This window comes from Salvelinus sp. IW2-2015, linkage group LG20, assembly GCF_002910315.2.
Source record: "Salvelinus sp. IW2-2015 linkage group LG20, ASM291031v2, whole genome shotgun sequence".
NCBI lineage: Eukaryota > Metazoa > Chordata > Actinopteri > Salmoniformes > Salmonidae > Salvelinus > Salvelinus sp. IW2-2015.
This window is the reverse complement of record NC_036860.1, coordinates 64,708,331-64,719,818: the sequence shown is the minus strand read 5'-3', so window position 1 is coordinate 64,719,818 and position 11,488 is coordinate 64,708,331. Positions and strand designations below refer to the sequence as shown.

Here is an 11,488-nt window from a genome sequence, read left to right as displayed (position 1 = left end):
TATGCCGCATTTACTAGACCTGCTAGGCGTAGGACTACTATTGAGACACAGTATTGGCTCTGTTTCATCGTTAAGTCTGGCCTGCAGGCATAGCTACTATACCACAGACTGTTAGTCCTGCCTGCAGGCAAGCTCTATACCCAGACTGTTAGTCCTACGCCTGCAGGCCATATGCTACTAATTCCACTACAGACAGCTGTTAGTCCTGCTTGCAGGCATAGCTACTATACAGACTGTTAGTCCTGCCTGCAGGCATAGCTATCGTATACCAGACTGTTAGTCCTGCCTGCAGGCATAGCTACTATAACCAGACTGTTAGTCCTGCCTGCAGGCATAGCTACTATAACCAGACTGTTAGTCCTGCCTGCAGGCATAGCTACTATACCAGACTGTTAGTCCTGCCTGCAGGCATAGCTACTATACCAGACTGTTAGTCCTGCCTGCAGGCATAGCTTACTATACACCACAGACTGTTGTCCTGCCTGCAGGCCATAGCTACTATATCACAGACTGTTAGTCCTGCTATAGGCATAGTTACTATACCACAGACTGTTAGTCCTGCTATAGGCAAAGCTACTATACCACAGACTGTTAGTCCTGCTATAGGCAAAGCTACTATACCACAGACTGTTAGTCCTGCTATAGGCATAGTTAATATACCACAGACTGTTAGTCCTGCTATAGGCATAGCTACTATACCATACTGTTAGTCCTGCTATCGGCATAGTTACTATACCAGACTGTTAGTCCTGCTAGAGGCATAGTTACTATACCAGACTGTTAGTCCTGCTAGAGGCATAGTTACTATATCAGACTGTTAGTCCTGCTATAGGCATAGTTACTATACCAGACTGTTAGTCCTACCTGCAAGCATAGCTACTATACCAGACTGTTAGTCCTACTAGAGGCATAGCTACTATACCAGACTGTTAGTCCTGCCTGCAGGCATAGCTACTATACCAGACTGTTAGTCCTGCCTGCAGGCATAGCTACTATACCANAGACTGTTAGTCCTGCCTGCAGGCATAGCTACTATACCAGACTGTTAGTCCTGCCTGCAGGCAGAGGGTCAGAGCCTAGCTAGGTCCACTTTCTTATAAGCGGTTGTTATCCCCACTGGACTTGAGGCTCAAGTTAATAGGCCTGTAGACAGCTCAGCTCAGAGACAGGCAGCTGAAAGAAGGCTACTTATTGTAAAACACTTGTTTTTCACACCGCAGACAGACCCAGACGGCCTTCACAGGGCATGCTGTTGTTGCCTGGCAACCACATTAACAAGAGGCCAGAGGAACACTGTTGCATTTTACTTCCAACAGAAGTGCTGATTATCCTTGGATTGGAAGAGATGGAACACGTTATCAGTCCCCTCGTGAATGATGTAACAAACAGAGCACATATCAGTGGGAGGAACAGTGACCTCTCAATCATTACTGGAGCTCACACAGGAGAGCAGCCATTGTCATTGGGGATGTGGTTTGGGTGCAGACAGTGCAAGAGCCAGYGAGATGTTAGCCTGGAACCACAACAGACATGCTCTGTGGTTTCAATCATTGTTCTTCACATGAAGCAATGGTGGAACGGAGTACCAGTYTCTCTCCATGGACTCACTGAAATGTTGAACATCACTCTCTGTTTGACTCGAGCCACACTATCGTGCCCAAACCAAACTCAACCSTACTGGCTTGGATATTCTCTTTTGACATTGTTGTTTTCAGCACGGTTCTGTGGTGAACACGTAACCAGACCGAACCAGTACAGTGATCGGACCACACACTAATGACCTAACAACCCATCACTGGGGGCCCTGCCAAACCACACACATATATGCGCAATGGGCCCCAACACGCGATGGGGCTCACAGAGAAGTACTACAGAGGACCAGATTTAAAAAGTGCATGACCACAGTGATGAGAGTGAGACTTCCTCAACTACGATKAGAGGGAAAGAGACTGATTTGTCTTCCTTTAATGAGACATCCTCATTACACTAAAACCACTGCAAACACCACCTCCGTAAAAACACCACAATCTCCACACAATCACCCCCCCAGCAGCAACAGTAAAGGCATTAACCTGGCACACACTGAAAAAACATGATCAACAGTCTCTCATTCCACAAAATGGACACCGCTCCCAGGCATACAACATTTTAACACAGGCCACAAAATTCTCCCCACAACCAAAACACATTGAACAGATTGTCATGGTCCACCCATCAAAGGAAGCCAGTGGAAAGTTCACATTTGAAAGCGTCGACAGATCCAGCATGTCCCTGATTATGAAGAGCTTGTCTGTGATACACAGTACTTTTTCTCCTTGCGTACAACTGAGTCTGTTAGCAGAGCAATGCCACAGGCCTACAGTCCCCTTTTATGTGCAGGAGAGTCAAACCTGCCCGTCTACAGCTTAGCAGCAGATCCCACACCCCGACACACTCACGCAAAACAAGTCCTGTTCAATGATTTATAAAAATCCACAGGTAGACCATCGACCCCCGGGGTGCAGCCGGGGGCAATCTGAGATACGGCAGCCGAGAGTTTGTGAAAGCCCAGGGAAATGTCCACTCCATTTCTCTGCGACAGAGAGAGTTTGGGAAGGTCTGTGAGCAGAACCTGAGAACACCCAGGACGGCAGAGTTCTGCCATATAGAAATCAGAGTAGAACTCCACAGCCCGGCTCTCTCATCTCCACAACAGAAGTTACAGGCCCATCAGACAAACGTCTTTGGGTTTTTTCTAACCCAAAGAAGAAAGAGCTGGGAGCATCCATCTCGCTCAACATGGAAAATCTAGCTCTTACAAGTGCTCCTTTTGATCTAAAGAAAATCCCACAGGTTCCTACGTAGTTCAACCAGATCAGCTTGCAGCCCCTCCCTACCTTGCCCCACCAGCTCAGCCTCCACCTCACTTATGCTAACCTCAAGCTCCCCCAGTCCTCTCCTGGACTCTGAAGAGGAAGCTGTATACTGCTGACAAAAAAACAGAACGATGGCTTTACCTATATCACTGACTGAGAGACTGAAACTCCCCCTTCTGCTGTTTCCACCTCTCCCAAAAGCCTTAGAAGCTTGAGCAAAAAGTGGCAGCTTGTAAGAGCTTTACATGTAATTTCCATTAGGATGCCTGCCGGGGACCTGATGAAACAAAGAACTGAGCCATAGCAATATGATGGTCCAAAAACCCAACTGGGAGAATGGAGACCCCCAAAGACATATTGCTCTGAGTCTTGTATAGATACGATCCAAACAAGCTGTACTCACCCTACCCCCAACCACCTTCACCCACGTATACTGCTTTGAGATGGGATACTCCACTAGATCAAACTGACTCGGGGTATTAAGTTAGTGCTCGGTTGATATTCTGTTGGTGGTGTGGGGGCTGTGCTTTGGCAAAGTGGGTGGGGTTATATCCTGCCTGGTTGGTCCTGTCCAGGGGTATTGTTGGACGGGGCCACAGTGTCCCCTGACACCCCCCGTCTCAGTCTCCAGTATCTATGCTGCAATAGACTATGTCTCGGGGGGCTAGGGCCAGTCTTATATCTGGTGTATTTCTGATTTCTTATCTGGTGTCCTGTGTCAACTTAAGTATGATCTCTCTAATTCTCTCATCTCTTTCTCCCCTACAGGAGGACCTGAGCCCTAGGACCATGCCTCAGTACTACCTGGCCTGACGACTCCGGGCAGTCCTCGTCTCCCTGGATGTACTGCGGATCCAGTTTCCGTTGTTCTGCCTGCTGCTATGGAACCCTGACCTGTTCACCCGGTCGTGCTACCTTGTCTCTCCCCCACAAACACACACCGGCTGTATCAACCTCTCAATGCTATGAAAAGCAAACTGACATTTACTCCTGAGGTGCTGACCTGTTGCACCCTCTATAAGCACCGAGATTGTTCCTCGACCATGCTGGTCTTCTATGAACGTTTGAACATGTTGAAGAACAATCTGGCCTTAATGGCATGTACTCCTATGAACACCACCCAGCACAGCCAGAAGAGGACTGGCCACCCCTCAGAGCCTGGTTCCTCTCTAGGTTTCTGTCTTTCAGGGAGTTTTTCCTGGCCACGTGCCTCTACATCCACATTCCTGCTCTACGGGGTTTAAGGCTCGGTTTCTGCTCATTTAAAAATAACATTTGATTGATTTATTCAGAGTATCATACAACACCTTTGCTGAGCCCAAAGGTGGTTCCTCACTATTCCGGTCTTTAGTAAAGTCAGTGATGTAGCTCCAATCCAACACAAGCACCTCGTCCAGTGCTAAATGTGCAAACTACTGCCTTAAACTGCAAAACAAGTCTCCCCTCTCCCGCCTTGTACTAGGTGCATACACATTTATGAAAGCAAAGACAAGATTATTGATTTTGGCTCTAACCATTGACAACCTACCCTTACACACCTCCTTTTGACGAGAGAATTTTGATATCCATGCCAGGTGGGGGGGGGGGGGGGGAGGCACTGCTACCCCTGCACTAAGATTTGTGCCATGGCTCAGCACCTGGTGCCCCTTCCACTAGACCCCCCCCATCCACATCACTGTGTCTCTTTTAAAACACATTTAAATGTTTTTGTTTGACATACTCCCACAGCAACCCGCTGATCCCGCCGTACATGTTAAGTTAAGGGAGCCTAGCCGTAAGATCTCCATAAGAGGTGGAAGGGAAAACACCACAATCAGAAACCAACAGAGAAACACATAAAGCCACCGTGAAAGAAAAGGCCTATCAATTTAAGCAGTCTGAAGACAAGCCTATACAGGTTCCTGGGCGAGACGGCACCAAACCCCTCATTCTTCCTCACGTGTTGTGAGGACCTTACAAACCTTCCAGAATCAGGAAAGTAAGACTCCAGCGGAAAGTTTTCCGTTAAGTCTCCCTCAGGAACCTAGAAGGTTCTCTCACCGTATATACTGGGCCCTCTGCCTGACAGTCTTGGATCCAGGCCTGCTCATCCCCCCACCCCCCCTCTTCCTCCTACTCCACTGGCACAGTACCGTCCTCCTCCCCTGTCTGCACATCGATCAGGGCCTCCTCCCCAATGCCAGGCAGTATTTCCTGGGATGAGCCCACCATGCCTTTTGCCAGCCACACTCCTCCTCCCCCCCCCCCCACCCCACGTTTCTTCTCCTTTTTCTGTGTGGCACCCTCCTCGGGCCTCCTCAGCCCTTTTAGCGTTCTCCAGAGGCGCTCTCCACTTCCACCACCAGAGGAATATCCGTTACTACAGCAACCTGCCTCTGCTCATTTTGCCCAGCTGTAACCCCACTCACCTCTACAAGCCCAGTAGCCTCCCCTCCCCAACCACGGGAGATGTGCAGTTTCGCGGGACTTATTTGAAATGAGCTAAACAAAAGGCAAGAAACAAGTGACTCTGTAGATAGCTAACGCTAACAGTGAATCAACGGAGCTTGCTTTGCCCAGTCAGCTAGAGATAGCTATGCAGCATCTTTTAGTTGCCAACTAGCACAAATGTCATGTAGCTAAGTATATCAATAGTCCTATCGTAAACACTTAGATACCCACACTAAAACGCTAACGCTAGACGACGAACACTACTAGACAGTTTCAGCCCAATTGGAGTTGTAAGCTAGCGATTACACAGCTTACCTACCTCCAAAAACAATGCAACTATCCAACTGGTCAGCCAGGCTGGCTGCAATCACTCACTAGAAAGCTACATAGTATAATGTAACTTCAAATGCAAAATCAGGAAAATGCAAGGTATTGAAGACTTTTGTTTTGGCGTTCTTCCGTCTCAGTGCAACTTTGAATGTTGCTAGGTTTCTTGTGGGCGTGGTTTTGCCTGGATAAAATGTACCTGTCCCAGCCTCCGCTGCCGGCTGGTCGTGCTTGTCTGCACTAGCTCCCGGTCTCTGGGCCTTACCTGGGCATGCAAACTTATTGTGCCCTAAGTCCCCACACTCAAAACACTGCAAACTATCTATGCTAGGAAACCCTGGGTACCACCCCTCCCATGATTAACCTTGAAGTGGATATTTACCTGCTGTTCTGCCTTGTTAAGAAACACACACTGGCCTACGAAAGGAAACATGTTTAACGGATTGCGCCTGGCACCCAGTCGAGACCACACGAAAAAGACTTGTAAACTCACTAAAAAAGGAAAAATCGGCACCAACACACCCCTCACAAAATTCCCATTCGCAACTAGCCGGGCAACAAGAAATCCCCTTTTCGTGAACACAACCACCACCTTATTCATTCTGGCTGCAGAATGTGTATGTTCCGCTCCCACCTGTTAGCCGACCGTGAGCAAAACTTTCTCCCACTTCCTGTTTCCATAAACAGTGGAAATCAAACAAACGGTGCGTTAACCCTCCACCATGGAAAATGAACGTAGGAAAAACCTAAGAAAATACGCAAAAGTAAAGGAGAGAGAGAAGTGACTGCATCGCATTACTCACCGCTACTGCTATCATGGAATCGTCCTGCTTCCATTCGGCCTGCTGATAGAAGCCAAACTGGGAGGATGCTTTCGCCGACTCTATGTAGCTCACTATCAGAACACTGGGCTGGAAGAGAGACAGAAAGAGAACAAGTGAGAGTGTGTCAGAACAGTGTCAGCAGTCAATCTCAGCCACTCAGCCTTGTTAAAATACTCCAAACCATAAGGTGGCAGTAGCGTTGTTTGGCAARGCATGTCTGTGTGTGTTGCTTTATGGTCTAGCCAAGGGGTATTCAACTCTAACCCTACGAGGTCCGGAGCCTGCTGGTTCTGTTCTACCTGATAACTAATTGCACACACCAAGTGTCCCAGGTCTAAATCATTAAAAGGGGAACAATGAAAAAAATGCAGTGGAACTGGCTGCGAGGCCAAAAGTTGTGTTTGACGGGTCTGGTCAATGTTCGCTAGATTGCTTGCTACTCTAATGTTGCTATTGTTGTAGGAAGCCCTTGTTTATACCAGCCAGATGGCCACAGCTGTACCGCTTGCAAGACAACAAAGAAACAATTTAATTCAATCTCCATAAATCGCATACAGCCCATAGATCGTTTTTAGCTAGCTGGCTAACGTTAGCTAAATGTTTAGCATGAATCGCTAGCTAGCTATCTGTTGTGATAGCTAGGTAAAGACACTGCATTTGTATCCAAGCTTTATAAGCTATGCATGGGTGTCTGAGATGTGTGCTAGTAGTTTAAACAGACAGCTCGTGCATTCAGCTTGTCAACACTTCTAACAAAAACAAGTATTGATGAAGTCAATCTCTTCTCCACTTTGAACCATGAGAGATTGACATGCATATGATTAATGTTAGCTCCCCGTGTATATTTAACGCCGATTTGCAAAACCGATGTCAAAGCTGACGTGCATACCTATATAACGTAGGTACATGACAATGACGCCACGTAAAATGTATCGCTACACGTGCAACACAGCATTCCTAACCTTGCCCACAATGTCTGCTGTGTGGATCCAGCAGTCGACAAGTCGAGCAGTCATTTGAAAGAGTAAGAAAATTKATTGCCCTTGACAATCAACCGTTCTCTGTCGTGGGTGATGTTGGCTTTCGCCGACTGGTCAGTGCACCGGTAGGTACACACTAACGTTACCAAGTGAGCTATTTCTCAGATGTTGCCCTACCGAAGTTACACAGTGATAGCGTCACTGCTATTAGCTTCACGACTGACATTTGGACCAGCGATATCAGCCCCATGAGCATGCTGAGTCTGACAGCACAGTGGGTCGACGAGGATTTCGTACTGAGGAAAGTCGTATTGCATGCTCATGAATGTGATGGTTGTCACTTCTGCCATTTCAATGGCATTTGAGAACATGTTCGAATGGAGCTAGCTAGTGTGTTCAACTGACTCGAGAAATAAGCCCATCAACTGCATCTGCAGCAGACGTGATACCCTCGGTCACGGCATTGAAACGCCTGCTCAACAAAACTGGCAACACAGGCTGTGAACAAGCAATTCAGTGGCATTCTCTCTTTACTGTGTCGCCACCATGCTCAATGCTATGTACAAGGACCGCTACATCAGTGTAGACAAAAAAAACAGGGTTTACGTGAAATATTCCAGACACAGCTGGACAAGATGGAAACGGACACAGTGACAGTGCGCACTGAGGAAGAGAGGCCACGGACAGACAGAGTTGAAACTTCACCGCTTGACATGTATGATGCAATCCTAGTTGAGAATGAAACGACTGAACAACGAAACAGCACAGCAAGTAAGTGAAAGAAATAGGTCTATGATTATGTTTTACTGGTAATGGGGACATACGTAAAATGCCAACAAAATAACTTTTTGATCAGTGTAGTGTGTGTAACCTTTATTTAACTAGGCAAGTCAGTTATGAGCAAATTCTTATTTACAATGACGGCCTACCCCGGCCAAACCCGGACGACGCTGGGCCAATTGTGCGCAGCCCTATGGTACTCCCAATCACGGCCCGATGTGATACAGCCTGGATTCGAACCAGGGACTGTAGTGACGCCTCTTGCACTGAGTTGCAGTGCCTTAGGCCGCTGTGTCCATGTGTGTGTGTTAACCATTTAACTGTACTAGAACGCTTAAAAGGTCACTAAATTTTTTTAGATCGGTTATAGGTATCGAATTTCTTGGCAAGTAAAATATCGGAATCGGACAAAAATGTAATATCGGTGCATCACTAGTAAGCACCAATCGGCATGTAGCCTACCTATATAGCCAGATGAGAGTTGTGTCTCCGGTAGTAGCATAACAGTAGACTACTTTAATTCCAGTAAACACCATTTTCTATAGCCATTTGATAAAAATAAAAACTAGCAAATTACACTGGTTGTCACTGAACTAATAAAGCATTTTATAGGCCGTGTTACAGACATTTGAATGAAGGTGGCGAGCCAAAGTGCCAGATCAGGAGCCGTCTCTCGACACTGTTTGACTAGACTACTGATATTGCCTGGGGTTGTTAGGCATTCAAAATAACTTGTAGATCAATGACTGTCAACATAATTACATGCTAAGTTTGACACAATGAGAGGACGGAGCTGTCACAAAAGATTAGGTATTTTGAAAAGGGTCCAAAAAGTTATTTGAACAACAAATGTGTGAACCAGTGATTCGTAACGTTTTAATCTATTTCCTGACCAATGCATGCTACATTGAATAAGTTTGGGGTCCCGCGGACCGATGCACTCATATCTTAAACATTTGAATCGGGTACCAATGTGTATCAGTGAATCATTACATCTCTCCTTTATAGTGCACTACATTTCACCAGGGAGCATTGGGTTCCAAATAGTTCACTATATAAGGAATAGGGTGCCAATTAGGACACACCCTGTTTCTCAAGGCAGATCTTGAATCAGATTTGACACTACCTCTGGATACAGTTTCTCTTTGAGAAGAGACCAATGGCAGCGTGGTGGATTACTCTCATTTCACACACACGTGCGCTCTCACACACACAATGTCGCCAGTATTCCATGGTCCAACAGAAGACTATTCATCAGCACCACACTACACCATGTAATCCCATTCTCACACCATCAATACACGCCAACACACACCAGCGACTACATCAAGACAGCACGTGTGCAAGAGAGAGCGAGAGAGCCAGAGAGACAGAGAGCCAGAGAGACAGAGAGCCAGAGAGACAGAGAGCCAGAGAGACAGAGAGCCAGAGAGACAGAGAGCCAGAGAGACAGAGAGCCAGAGAGCCAGAGACAGAGAGCCAGAGACAGAGAGCCAGAGACAGAGAGCCAGAGACAGAGAGCCAGAGACAGAGAGCCAGAGACAGAGAGCCAGAGACAGAGAGCAAGAGACAGAGAGCAAGAGACAGAATCTTCACATTACAATATAAGAAAAGCAGGGAAGGTAACTGGGTAGAGGACAATGACCCCTCACGGAAAAGGTGTAATTATTTCAGGACTGTCAGAGAGTCTCTGTGTGCGTGTCATGGTCTCCATTAGGAAAATGTGGCCCTGGACATTTGGCCGTAAACATTTTAATTTAACGGACATTTAAGAACTTTACCGGATTGGGTGCGTAACCCACGGTGCTCAGAATGACAGAAATCACATTATGGCAATTCATATTTACAGAACATGCAAGAACACAATGCAACGATCTGCAGTCCTTCTTACTGAATTCTGATTTGCACTTTTACTTTTCCTCAGCTAACAAGACGAGTAACAAACAGCAAATCACTAGCCTATGTCAATCTAATATACCCCAATGTAGAAAAGTTTACCTATTCTATTGTTCTGCTTGTCGTGAAATCAAATAGCCTAATAGTTGTAGGACAATAGACCCCCAAATTCATACAACCAGTTGGCCTAGGCTACATTAAAACATTTTTTTTTTAATGCAATGAGTCTGATGCAACAGATCAGAACATTTAGCTTAAAAATGTTCAACTATTATTTCTTCACATTGTAAGTGCAGCAATGCCCACAAGGCAGTAGTCTACCTGGCGCCCCACAAGGCAGTAGTCTACCTGGCGCCCCACAAGGCAGTAGTCTACCTGGCGCCCCACAAGGCGGTAGTCTACCTGGCGCCCCACAAGGCGGTAGTCTATCCTGTCGCCCCACAAGGCCGGTAGGTCTACCTGGCGCCCCACAAGGCGTAGTCTACCTGGCGCCCCACAAGGCAGTAGTCTACCTGTGCGCCCCACAAGGCGGTAGTCTACCTGGCGCCCACAAGGCGGTAGTCTACCTGGCGCCCCACAAGGCGTAGTCTACCTGGCGCCCCACAAGGCGGTAGTCTACCTGGCGCCCCACAAGGGCGGTAGTCTACCTGGCGCCCCAAGGCAGTAGTCTACCTGGCGCCCCACAAGGCGCGTAGTCTACCTGCGCCCCACAAGGCAGTAGTCTACCTGGCACCCCACAAGGCGGTAGTCTACTCGCGACTGTTCGTTCCATAATACAATTAACAGGATAACACCATTGACAAAGGCGAGCGGTTTCATGTGACTGATGAAAATATCCTTTAGAAATGTTTTAAAAAGGGGGAAATCTAATATGCTAAAATGACTAGCATGGGTTGCTAATATGACTAGCATGGGTTTGCTAATGATGACTAGCATGGGTTGCTAATATGACTAGCATGGGTTGCTAATATGACTAGCATGGGTTGCTAATATGACTAGCATGGGTTGCTAATATGACTAGCATGGGTTGCTAATATGACTGGCATGGGTTGCTAATATGACTGGCATGGGTTGCTAATATGACTGGCATGGGTTGCTAATATGACTGGGATTGTGCCATTGGCTACTAGACAATGAAAGAAAGTTGGTATCAAATAATTGCCTCCGTGGACATGGTTTTGGCTAGGCTACAAGGCAAGCTGTGTTGGAAAAAGTACCCAATTGTCATACTTGAGTAAAAGTAAAGATACTGTAATAGAAAAATGAAAAAGTGTAAGTCACCCAGTAAAATTCTACTGGAGTAAAAGTATTTGGTTTTAAATATACTTAAAAAGTAAAAGTATGAATCATTTAAAATTCCGTATACTAAGCAAACCAGACGGCACAATTTCTGTGT

The 11,488-nt window shown here is 46.7% G+C and overlaps 1 pseudogene; it reads right to left on the bottom strand.

Moving 5' to 3' along the window:
* Positions 1 to 11,488, bottom strand: part of LOC111980061 (guanine nucleotide exchange factor subunit RIC1-like) — a 116,913-nt pseudogene that overhangs the window by 88,241 nt on the left and 17,184 nt on the right.